The sequence below is a fragment of the Oncorhynchus masou genome, chromosome 27 (genome assembly GCF_036934945.1).
Source record: "Oncorhynchus masou masou isolate Uvic2021 chromosome 27, UVic_Omas_1.1, whole genome shotgun sequence".
NCBI classification, from domain to species: Eukaryota; Metazoa; Chordata; class Actinopteri; order Salmoniformes; family Salmonidae; genus Oncorhynchus; species Oncorhynchus masou.
The window spans coordinates 62,352,139-62,364,638 of NC_088238.1; the positions used below are offsets into that span (position 1 = coordinate 62,352,139).

The 12,500-nt window shown below is 46.1% G+C and overlaps 1 protein-coding gene across 1 annotated transcript in view; it reads left to right on the forward strand.

Annotated features, from left to right (window-relative positions):
- The window catches only part of dachb (dachshund b), a 65,065-nt gene that overhangs the window by 41,470 nt on the left and 11,095 nt on the right, over positions 1–12,500 (forward strand). The gene's annotated exons all lie outside the window — the stretch shown is intronic.

Here is a 12,500-nt window from a genome sequence, read left to right on the forward strand (position 1 = left end):
AAGCTAGTGAGGGAGATGGGTTTCCAGTTTCAGAGATTTTTGTAGTTCGTTCCAGTCATTGGCAGTAGAGAACTGGAAGGAGAGGCGGCCAAAGAAAGAATTGGTTTTGGGGGTGACTAGAGAGATATACCTGCCTGAGCGCGTGCTACAGGTGGGTGATGCTATGGTGACCAGCGAGCTGAGATAAGGTGGGACTTTACCTAGCAGGGTCTTGTAGATGACATGGAGCCAGTGGGTTTGGCGACGAGTATGAAGCGAGGGCCAGCCAACGAGAGCGTACAGGTTGCAATGGTGGGTAGTATATGGAGCTTTGGTGACAAAACGGATTGTGATAGACTGCATCCAATTAGTTGAGTAGGGTATTGGAGGCTATTTTGTAAATGGCATTGCCGAAGTTGTTGCGAAATAGGAAGCCAATTCTAGGTTTAACTTTGGATTGGAGATGTTTGATATGGGTCTGGAAGGAGAGTTTACAGTCTAACCAGACACCTAGGTATTTGTAGTTGTCCACGTATTCTAAGTCAGAGCCGTCCAGAGTAGTGATGTTGGGCAGGTGCAGGCAGCGATCGGTTGAAGAGCATGCATTTAGTTTTACTAGCAATTAAGAGCAGTTGGAGGCCACAGAAGGAATGCTGTATGGCATTGAAGCTCGTCTGGGGGTTAGTTAACACAGTGTCCAAAGAAGGGCCAGATGTATACAGAATGGTGTTGACCGGGGTAGGAGTAGCCAGGTGGAAAGCACGGCCAGCCGTAGAAAAATGCTTATTGAAATTCTCAATTATAGTGGATTTATCAGTTGTGACAGTGTTTACTATCTTCAGTGCAGTGGGCAGCTGGGAGGAGGTGTTCTTATTCTCCATGGACTTTACAGTGTCCCAGAACGTTTTTGAGTTGGTGTTGCAGGAAGCAAATTTCTGCTTGAAAAAGCTATCCTTTGCTTTTCTAACTGCCTGTGTATAATGGTTTCTAGCTTCCCTGAACAGCTGCATATCACGGGGGCTGTTTGACGCTAATGCAGAACGCCATAGGATGTTTTTGTGTTGGTTAAGGGCAGTCAGGTCTGGGGAGAACCAAGGGCTATATCTGTTCCTGTGAATATAAGGGTCCAGTGAGTAGTGAGGTTGGTTGGGGTCACGGCAATTCAGACAGCTAATGGGGCCATCGGTAGCAAGCTTGCATAGGATGGCTAGCATTATGATAGTATTGAGTATTGTGATGGTACTGAGTATTATGCTCACGTTGCCCCTAGTGGACAGTATTGAAGACATCTCCCTACTAGATGGTAATAGGTGTTCACGTTGCCCCTAGTGGACGGTATTGAAGACATCTCCCTACTAGATGGTAATAGGTGCTCACGTTGCCCCTAGTGGACGGTATTGAAGACATCTCCCTACTAGATGGTAATAGGTGCTCATGTTGCCCCTAGTGGACAGTATTGAAGACATCTCCCTACTAGATGGTAATAGGTGTTCACGTTGCCCCTAGTGGACAGTATTGAAGACATCTCCCTACTAGATGGTAATAGGTGTTCACGTTGCCCCTAGTGGACAGTATTGAAGACATCTCCCTACTAGATGGTAATAGCTGCTCACGTTGCCCCTAGTGGACGGTATTGAAGACATCTCCCTACTAGATGGTAATAGGTGCTCACGTTGCCCCTAGTGGACAGTATTGAAGACATCTCTCTACTAGATGGTAATAGGTGTTCACGTTGCCCCTAGTGGACAGTATTGAAGACATCTCCCTACTAGATGGTGATAGGTGTTCACATTGTCCCTAGTGGACAGTATTGAAGACATCTCCCTACTAGATGGTAATAGGTGTTCACGTTGCCCCTAATGGACAGTATTGAAGACATCTCTCTACTAGATGGTAATAGGTGTTCACGTTGCCCCTAGTGGACAGTATTGAAGACATCTCCCTACTAGATGGTAATAGGTGTTCACATTGTCCCTAGTGGACAGTATTGAAGACATCTCCCTACTAGATGGTAATAGGTGCTCACGTTGTCCCTAGTGGACAGTATTGAATACATCTCCCTACTAGATGGTAATAGGTGTTCACGTTGCCCCTAGTGGACGGTATTGAAGACATCTCCCTACTAGATGGTAATAGGTGTTCACGTTGCCCCTAGTGGACAGTATTGAAGACATCTCCCTACTAGATGGTAATAGGTGCTCACGTTGCCCCTAGTGGACAGTATTGAAGACATCTCCCTACTAGATGGTAATAGGTGTTCACGTTGTCCCTAGTGGACAGTATTGAAGACATCTCCCTACTAGATGGTAATAGGTGTTCACGTTGCCCCTAGTGGACAGTATTGAAGACATCTCCCTACTAGATGGTAATAGGTGCTCACGTTGCCCCTAGTGGACAGTATTGAAGACATCTCCCTACTAGATGGTAATAGGTGTTCACGTTGCCCCTAGTGGACAGTATTGAAGACATCTCCCTACTAGATGGTAATAGGTGCTCACGTTGCCCCTAGTGGACAGTATTGAAGACATCTCCCTACTAGATGGTAATAGGTGTTCACGTTGCCCCTAGTGGACAGTATTGAAGACATCTCCCTACTAGATGGTAATAGGTGTTCACGTTGCCCCTAGTGGACAGTATTGAAGACATCTCTCTACTAGATGGTGATAAGTGTTCACATTGTCCCTAGTGGACAGTATTGAAGACATCTCCCTACTAGATGGTAATAGGTGTTCACGTTGCCCCTAGTGGACAGTATTGAAGACATCTCTCTACTAGATGGTAATAGGTGTTCACGTTGCCCCTAGTGGACAGTATTGAAGACATCTCCCTACTAGATGGTAATAGGTGCTCACGTTGTCCCTAGTGGACAGTATTGAAGACATCTCCCTACTAGATGGTAATAGGTGTTCACGTTGCCCCTAGTGGACAGTATTGAAGACATCTCCCTACTAGATGGTAATAGGTGTTCACGTTGCCCCTAGTGGACAGTATTGAAGACATCTCCCTACTAGATGGTAATAGGTGTTCACGTTGCCCCTAGTGGACAGTATTGAAGACATCTCCCTACTAGATGGTAATAGGTGTTCACGTTGCCCCTAGTGGACAGTATTGAAGACATCTCCCTACTAGATGGTAATAGGTGCTCACGTTGCCCCTAGTGGACAGTATTGAAGACATCTCCCTACTAGATGGTAATAGGTGCTCACGTTGCCCCTAGTGGACAGTATTGAAGACATTTCTCTACTAGATGGTAATAGGTGCTCACGTTGCCCCTAGTGGACAGTATTGAAGACATCTCCCTACTAGATGGTAATAGGTGTTCTCGTTGCCCCTAGTGGACAGTATTGAAGACATCTCCCTACTAGATGGTAATAGGTGCTCACGTTGCCCCTAGTGGACAGTATTGAAGACATCTCTCTACTAGATGGTAATAGGTGCTCACGTTGCCCCTAGTGGACAGTATTGAAGACATCTCCCTACTAGATGGTAATAGGTGTTCACGTTGCCCCTAGTGGACAGTATTGAAGACATCTCCCTACTAGATGGTAATAGGTGTTCACGTTGCCCCTAGTGGACAGTATTGAAGACATCTCCCGACTAGATGGTAATAGGTGTTCACGTTGTCCCTAGTGGACAGTATTGAAGACATCTCCCTACTAGATGGTAATAGGTGTTCACGTTGCCCCTAGTGGACGGTATTGAAGACATCTCCCTACTAGATGGTAATAGGTGCTCACGTTGCCCCTAGTGGACAGTATTGAAGACATCTCTCTACTAGATGGTAATAGGTGTTCACGTTGCCCCTAGTGGACAGTATTGAAGACATCTCCCTACTAGATGGTGATAGGTGTTCACATTGTCCCTAGTGGACAGTATTGAAGACATCTCCCTACTAGATGGTAATAGGTGTTCACGTTGCCCCTAATGGACAGTATTGAAGACATCTCTCTACTAGATGGTAATAGGTGTTCACGTTGCCCCTAGTGGACAGTATTGAAGACATCTCCCTACTAGATGGTAATAGGTGTTCACATTGTCCCTAGTGGACAGTATTGAAGACATCTCCCTACTAGATGGTAATAGGTGCTCACGTTGTCCCTAGTGGACAGTATTGAATACATCTCCCTACTAGATGGTAATAGGTGTTCACGTTGCCCCTAGTGGACGGTATTGAAGACATCTCCCTACTAGATGGTAATAGGTGTTCACGTTGCCCCTAGTGGACAGTATTGAAGACATCTCCCTACTAGATGGTAATAGGTGCTCACGTTGCCCCTAGTGGACAGTATTGAAGACATCTCCCTACTAGATGGTAATAGGTGTTCACGTTGTCCCTAGTGGACAGTATTGAAGACATCTCCCTACTAGATGGTAATAGGTGTTCACGTTGCCCCTAGTGGACAGTATTGAAGACATCTCTCTACTAGATGGTGATAAGTGTTCACATTGTCCCTAGTGGACAGTATTGAAGACATCTCCCTACTAGATGGTAATAGGTGTTCACGTTGCCCCTAGTGGACAGTATTGAAGACATCTCTCTACTAGATGGTAATAGGTGTTCACGTTGCCCCTAGTGGACAGTATTGAAGACATCTCCCTACTAGATGGTAATAGGTGCTCACGTTGTCCCTAGTGGACAGTATTGAAGACATCTCCCTACTAGATGGTAATAGGTGTTCACGTTGCCCCTAGTGGACAGTATTGAAGACATCTCCCTACTAGATGGTAATAGGTGTTCACGTTGCCCCTAGTGGACAGTATTGAAGACATCTCACTACTAGATGGTAATAGGTGTTCACGTTGCCCCTAGTGGACAGTATTGAAGACATCTCCCTACTAGATGGTAATAGGTGTTCACGTTGCCCCTAGTGGACAGTATTGAAGACATCTCCCTACTAGATGGTAATAGGTGCTCACGTTGCCCCTAGTGGACAGTATTGAAGACATCTCCCTACTAGATGGTAATAGGTGCTCACGTTGCCCCTAGTGGACAGTATTGAAGACATTTCTCTACTAGATGGTAATAGGTGCTCACGTTGCCCCTAGTGGACAGTATTGAAGACATCTCCCTACTAGATGGTAATAGGTGTTCTCGTTGCCCCTAGTGGACAGTATTGAAGACATCTCCCTACTAGATGGTAATAGGTGCTCACGTTGCCCCTAGTGGACAGTATTGAAGACATCTCTCTACTAGATGGTAATAGGTGCTCACGTTGCCCCTAGTGGACAGTATTGAAGACATCTCCCTACTAGATGGTAATAGGTGTTCACGTTGCCCCTAGTGGACAGTATTGAAGACATCTCCCTACTAGATGGTAATAGGTGTTCACGTTGCCCCTAGTGGACAGTATTGAAGACATCTCCCGACTAGATGGTAATAGGTGTTCACGTTGTCCCTAGTGGACAGTATTGAAGACATCTCCCTACTAGATGGTAATAGGTGTTCACGTTGCCCCTAGTGGACAGTATTGAAGACATCTCCCGACTAGATGGTAATAGGTGTTCACGTTGCCCCTAGTGGACAGTATTGAAGACATCTCCCTACTAGATGGTAATAGGTGCTCACGTTGCCCCTAGTGGACAGTATTGAAGACATCTCCCTACTAGATGGTAATAGGTGCTCACGTTGCCCCTAGTGGACAGTATTGAAGACATCTCTCTACTAGATGGTAATAGGTGCTCACGTTGCCCCTAGTGGACAGTATTGAAGACATCTCCCTACTAGATGGTAATAGGTGCTCACGTTGCCCCTAGTGGACAGTATTGAAGACATCTCCCGACTAGATGGTAATAGGTGTTCACGTTGCCCCTAGTGGACAGTATTGAAGACATCTCCCTACTAGATGGTAATAGGTGTTCACGTTGCCCCTAATGGACAGTATTGAAGACATCTCCCTACTAGATGGTAATAGGTGTTCACGTTGCCCCTAGTGGACAGTATTGAAGACATCTCCCTACTAGATGGTAATAGGTGTTCACGTTGCCCCTAGTGGACAGTATTGAAGACATCTCCCTACTAGATGGTAATAGGTGTTCACGTTGCCCCTAGTGGACAGTATTGAAGACATCTCCCTACTAGATGGTAATAGGTGCTCACGTTGCCCCTAGTGGACAGTATTGAAGACATCTCCCTACTAGATGGTAATAGGTGTTCACGTTGCCCCTAGTGGACAGTATTGAAGAAATCTCCCGACTAGATGGTAATAGGTGTTCACGTTGCCCCTAGTGGACAGTATTGAAGACATCTCCCTACTAGATGGTAATAGGTGTTCACGTTGCCCCTAGTGGACAGTATTGAAGACATCTCCCTACTAGATGGTAATAGGTGCTCACGTTGCCCCTAGTGGACAGTATTGAAGACATCTCCCTACTAGATGGTAATAGGTGCTCACGTTGCCCCTAATGGACAGTATTGAAGACATCTCCCTACTAGATGGTAATAGGTGCTCACGTTGCCCCTAATGGACAGTATTGAAGACATCTCCCTACTAGATGGTAATAGGTGTTCACGTTGCCCCTAGTGGACAGTATTGAAGACATCTCCCTACTAGATGGTAATAGGTGCTCACGTTGCCCCTAGTGGACAGTATTGAAGACATCTCCCTACTAGATGGTAATAGGTGTTCACGTTGCCCCTAGTGGACAGTATTGAAGACATCTCCCTACTAGATGTTAATAGGTGTTCACGTTGCCCCTAGTGGACAGTATTGAAGACATCTCCCTACTAGATGGTAATAGGTGTTCACGTTGCCCCTAGTGGACAGTATTGAAGACATCTCCCTACTAGATGGTAATAGGTGTTCACGTTGCCCCTAGTGGACAGTATTGAAGACATCTCCCTACTAGATGGTAATAGGTGCTCACGTTGCCCCTAGTGGACAGTATTGAAGACATCTCCCTACTAGATGGTAATAGGTGTTCACGTTGCCCCTAGTGGACAGTATTGAAGACATCTCCCTACTAGATGGTAATAGGTGCTCACGTTGCCCCTAGTGGACAGTATTGAAGACATCTCCCTACAAGATGGTAATAGGTGCTCACGTTGCCCCTAGTGGACAGTATTGAAGACATCTCCGTACTAGATGGTAATAGGTGTTCACGTTGCCCCTAGTGGACAGTATTGAAGACATCTCCCTACTAGATGGTAATAGGTGTTCACGTTGCCCCTAGTGGACAGTATTGAAGACATCTCCCTACTAGATGGTAATAGGTGCTCACGTTGCTCCCTAGTGGACAGTATTGAAGACATCTCCCTACTAGATGGTAATAGGTGTTCACGTTGCCCCTAGTGGACAGTATTGAAGACATCTCCCGACTAGATGGTAATAGGTGTTCACGTTGCCCCTAGTGGACAGTATTGAAGACATCTCCCTACTAGATGGTAATAGGTGCTCACGTTGCCCCTAGTGGACAGTATTGAAGACATCTCCCTACTAGATGGTAATAGGTGCTCACGTTGCCCCTAGTGGACAGTATTGAAGACATCTCTCTACTAGATGGTAATAGGTGCTCACGTTGCCCCTAGTGGACAGTATTGAAGACATCTCCCTACTAGATGGTAATAGGTGCTCACGTTGCCCTAGTGGACAGTATTGAAGACATCTCCCGACTAGATGGTAATAGGTGTTCACGTTGCCCCTAGTGGACAGTATTGAAGACATCTCCCTACTAGATGGTAATAGGTGTTCACGTTGCCCCTAATGGACAGTATTGAAGACATCTCCCTACTAGATGGTAATAGGTGTTCACGTTGCCCCTAGTGGACAGTATTGAAGACATCTCCCTACTAGATGGTAATAGGTGTTCACGTTGCCCCTAGTGGACAGTATTGAAGACATCTCCCTACTAGATGGTAATAGGTGTTCACGTTGCCCCTAGTGGACAGTATTGAAGACATCTCCCTACTAGATGGTAATAGGTGCTCACGTTGCCCCTAGTGGACAGTATTGAAGACATCTCCCTACTAGATGGTAATAGGTGTTCACGTTGCCCCTAGTGGACAGTATTGAAGACATCTCCCGACTAGATGGTAATAGGTGTTCACGTTGCCCCTAGTGGACAGTATTGAAGACATCTCCCTACTAGATGGTAATAGGTGTTCACGTTGCCCCTAGTGGACAGTATTGAAGACATCTCCCTACTAGATGGTAATAGGTGCTCACGTTGCCCCTAGTGGACAGTATTGAAGACATCTCCCTACTAGATGGTAATAGGTGCTCACGTTGCCCCTAATGGACAGTATTGAAGACATCTCCCTACTAGATGGTAATAGGTGTTCACGTTGCCCCTAGTGGACAGTATTGAAGACATCTCCCTACTAGATGGTAATAGGTGCTCACGTTGCCCCTAGTGGACAGTATTGAAGACATCTCCCTACTAGATGGTAATAGGTGTTCACGTTGCCCCTAGTGGACAGTATTGAAGACATCTCCCTACTAGATGTTAATAGGTGTTCACGTTGCCCCTAGTGGACAGTATTGAAGACATCTCCCTACTAGATGGTAATAGGTGTTCACGTATGCCCCTAGTGGACAGTATTGAAGACATCTCCCTACTAGATGGTAATAGGTGTTCACGTTGCCCCTAGTGGACAGTATTGAAGACATCTCCCTACTAGATGGTAATAGGTGCTCACGTTGCCCCTAGTGGACAGTATTGAAGACATCTCCCTACTAGATGGTAATAGGTGTTCACGTTGCCCCTAGTGGACAGTATTGAAGACATCTCCCTACTAGATGGTAATAGGTGCTCACGTTGCCCCTAGTGGACAGTATTGAAGACATCTCCCTACTAGATGGTAATAGGTGCTCACGTTGCCCCTAGTGGACAGTATTGAAGACATCTCCCTACTAGATGGTAATAGGTGTTCACGTTGCCCCTAGTGGACAGTATTGAAGACATCTCCCTACTAGATGGTAATAGGTGTTCACGTTGCCCCTAGTGGACAGTATTGAAGACATCTCCCTACTAGATGGTAATAGGTGCTCACGTTGCCCCTAGTGGACAGTATTGAAGACATCTCCCTACTAGATGGTAATAGGTGTTCACGTTGCCCCTAGTGGACAGTATTGAAGACATCTCCCTACTAGATGGTAATAGGTGTTCACGTTGTCCCTAGTGGACAGTATTGAAGACATCTCCCTACTAGATGGTAATAGGTGCTCACGTTGCCCCTAGTGGACAGTATTGAAGACATCTCCCTACTAGATGGTAATAGGTGCTCACGTTGCCCCTAGTGGACAGTATTGAAGACATCTCCCTACTAGATGGTAATAGGTGTTCACGTTGCCCCTAGTGGACAGTATTGAAGACATCTCCCTACTAGATGGTAATAGGTGTTCACGTTGCCCCTAGTGGACAGTATTGAAGACATCTCCCTACTAGATGGTAATAGGTGCTCACGTTGCCCCTAGTGGACAGTATTGAAGACATCTCCCTACTAGATGGTAATAGGTGCTCACGTTGCCCCTAGTGGACAGTATTGAAGACATCTCCCTACTAGATGGTAATAGGTGTTCACGTTGCCCCTAGTGGACAGTATTGAAGACATCTCCCTACTAGATGGTAATAGGTGCTCACGTTGCCCCTAGTGGACAGTATTGAAGACATCTCCCTACTAGATGGTAATAGGTGTTCACGTTGCCCCTAGTGGACAGTATTGAAGACATCTCCCGACTAGATGGTAATAGGTGTTCACGTTGCCCCTAGTGGACAGTATTGAAGACATCTCCCTACTAGATGGTAATAGGTGTTCACGTTGCCCCTAGTGGACAGTATTGAAGACATCTCCCTACTAGATGGTAATAGGTGCTCACGTTGCCCCTAGTGGACAGTATTGAAGACATCTCCCTACTAGATGGTAATAGGTGCTCACGTTGCCCCTAATGGACAGTATTGAAGACATCTCCCTACTAGATGGTAATAGGTGTTCACGTTGCCCCTAGTGGACAGTATTGAAGACATCTCCCTACTAGATGGTAATAGGTGCTCACGTTGCCCCTAGTGGACAGTATTGAAGACATCTCCCTACTAGATGGTAATAGGTGTTCACGTTGCCCCTAGTGGACAGTATTGAAGACATCTCCCTACTAGATGTTAATAGGTGTTCACGTTGCCCCTAGTGGACAGTATTGAAGACATCTCCCTACTAGATGGTAATAGGTGTTCACGTTGCCCCTAGTGGACAGTATTGAAGACATCTCCCTACTAGATGTTAATAGGTGTTCACGTTGCCCCTAGTGGACAGTATTGAAGACATCTCCCTACTAGATGGTAATAGGTGTTCACGGTGCCCCTAGTGGACAGTATTGAAGACATCTCCCTACTAGATGGTAATAGGTGTTCACGTTGCCCCTAGTTCTCCTACTAGATGGTAATAGCCCCTAGTGGACAGTATTGAAGACATCTCCCTACTAGATGGTAATAGGTGCTCACGTTGCCCCTAGTGGACAGTATTGAAGACATCTCCCTACTAGATGGTAATAGGTGTTCACGTTGCCCCTAGTGGACAGTATTGAAGACATCTCCCTACTAGATGGTAATAGGTGCTCACGTTGCCCCTAGTGGACAGTATTGAAGACATCTCCCTACTAGATGGTAATAGGTGTTCACGTTGCCCCTAGTGGACAGTATTGAAGACATCTCCCGACTAGATGGTAATAGGTGTTCACGTTGCCCCTAGTGGACAGTATTGAAGACATCTCCCTACTAGATGGTAATAGGTGTTCACGTTGCCCCTAGTGGACAGTATTGAAGACATCTCCCTACTAGATGGTAATAGGTGCTCACGTTGCCCCTAGTGGACAGTATTGAAGACATCTCCCTACTAGATGGTAATAGGTGCTCACGTTGCCCCTAATGGACAGTATTGAAGACATCTCCCTACTAGATGGTAATAGGTGTTCACGTTGCCCCTAGTGGACAGTATTGAAGACATCTCCCTACTAGATGGTAATAGGTGCTCACGTTGCCCCTAGTGGACAGTATTGAAGACATCTCCCTACTAGATGGTAATAGGTGTTCACGTTGCCCCTAGTGGACAGTATTGAAGACATCTCCCTACTAGATGTTAATAGGTGTTCACGTTGCCCCTAGTGGACAGTATTGAAGACATCTCCCTACTAGATGGTAATAGGTGTTCACGTTGCCCCTAGTGGACAGTATTGAAGACATCTCCCTACTAGATGGTAATAGGTGTTCACGTTGCCCCTAGTGGACAGTATTGAAGACATCTCCCTACTAGATGGTAATAGGTGCTCACGTTGCCCCTAGTGGACAGTATTGAAGACATCTCCCTACTAGATGGTAATAGGTGTTCACGTTGCCCCTAGTGGACAGTATTGAAGACATCTCCCTACTAGATGGTAATAGGTGCTCACGTTGCCCCTAGTGGACAGTATTGAAGACATCTCCCTACTAGATGGTAATAGGTGCTCACGTTGCCCCTAGTGGACAGTATTGAAGACATCTCCCTACTAGATGGTAATAGGTGTTCACGTTGCCCCTAGTGGACAGTATTGAAGACATCTCCCTACTAGATGGTAATAGGTGTTCACGTTGCCCCTAGTGGACAGTATTGAAGACATCTCCCTACTAGATGGTAATAGGTGCTCACGTTGCCCCTAGTGGACAGTATTGAAGACATCTCCCTACTAGATGGTAATAGGTGTTCACGTTGCCCCTAGTGGACAGTATTGAAGACATCTCCCTACTAGATGGTAATAGGTGTTCACGTTGTCCCTAGTGGACAGTATTGAAGACATCTCCCTACTAGATGGTAATAGGTGCTCACGTTGCCCCTAGTGGACAGTATTGAAGACATCTCCCTACTAGATGGTAATAGGTGCTCACGTTGCCCCTAGTGGACAGTATTGAAGACATCTCCCTACTAGATGGTAATAGGTGTTCACGTTGCCCCTAGTGGACAGTATTGAAGACATCTCCCTACTAGATGGTAATAGGTGTTCACGTTGCCCCTAGTGGACAGTATTGAAGACATCTCCCTACTAGATGGTAATAGGTGCTCACGTTGCCCCTAGTGGACAGTATTGAAGACATCTCCCTACTAGATGGTAATAGGTGCTCACGTTGCCCTAGTGGACAGTATTGAAGACATCTCCCTACTAGATGGTAATAGGTGTTCACGTTGCCCCTAGTGGACAGTATTGAAGACATCTCCCTACTAGATGGTAATAGGTGCTCACGTTGCCCCTAGTGGACAGTATTGAAGACATCTCCCTACTAGATGGTAATAGGTGTTCACGTTGCCCCTAGTGGACAGTATTGAAGACATCTCCCGACTAGATGGTAATAGGTGTTCACGTTGCCCCTAGTGGACAGTATTGAAGACATCTCCCTACTAGATGGTAATAGGTGTTCACGTTGCCCCTAGTGGACAGTATTGAAGACATCTCCCTACTAGATGGTAATAGGTGCTCACGTTGCCCCTAGTGGACAGTATTGAAGACATCTCCCTACTAGATGGTAATAGGTGCTCACGTTGCCCCTAATGGACAGTATTG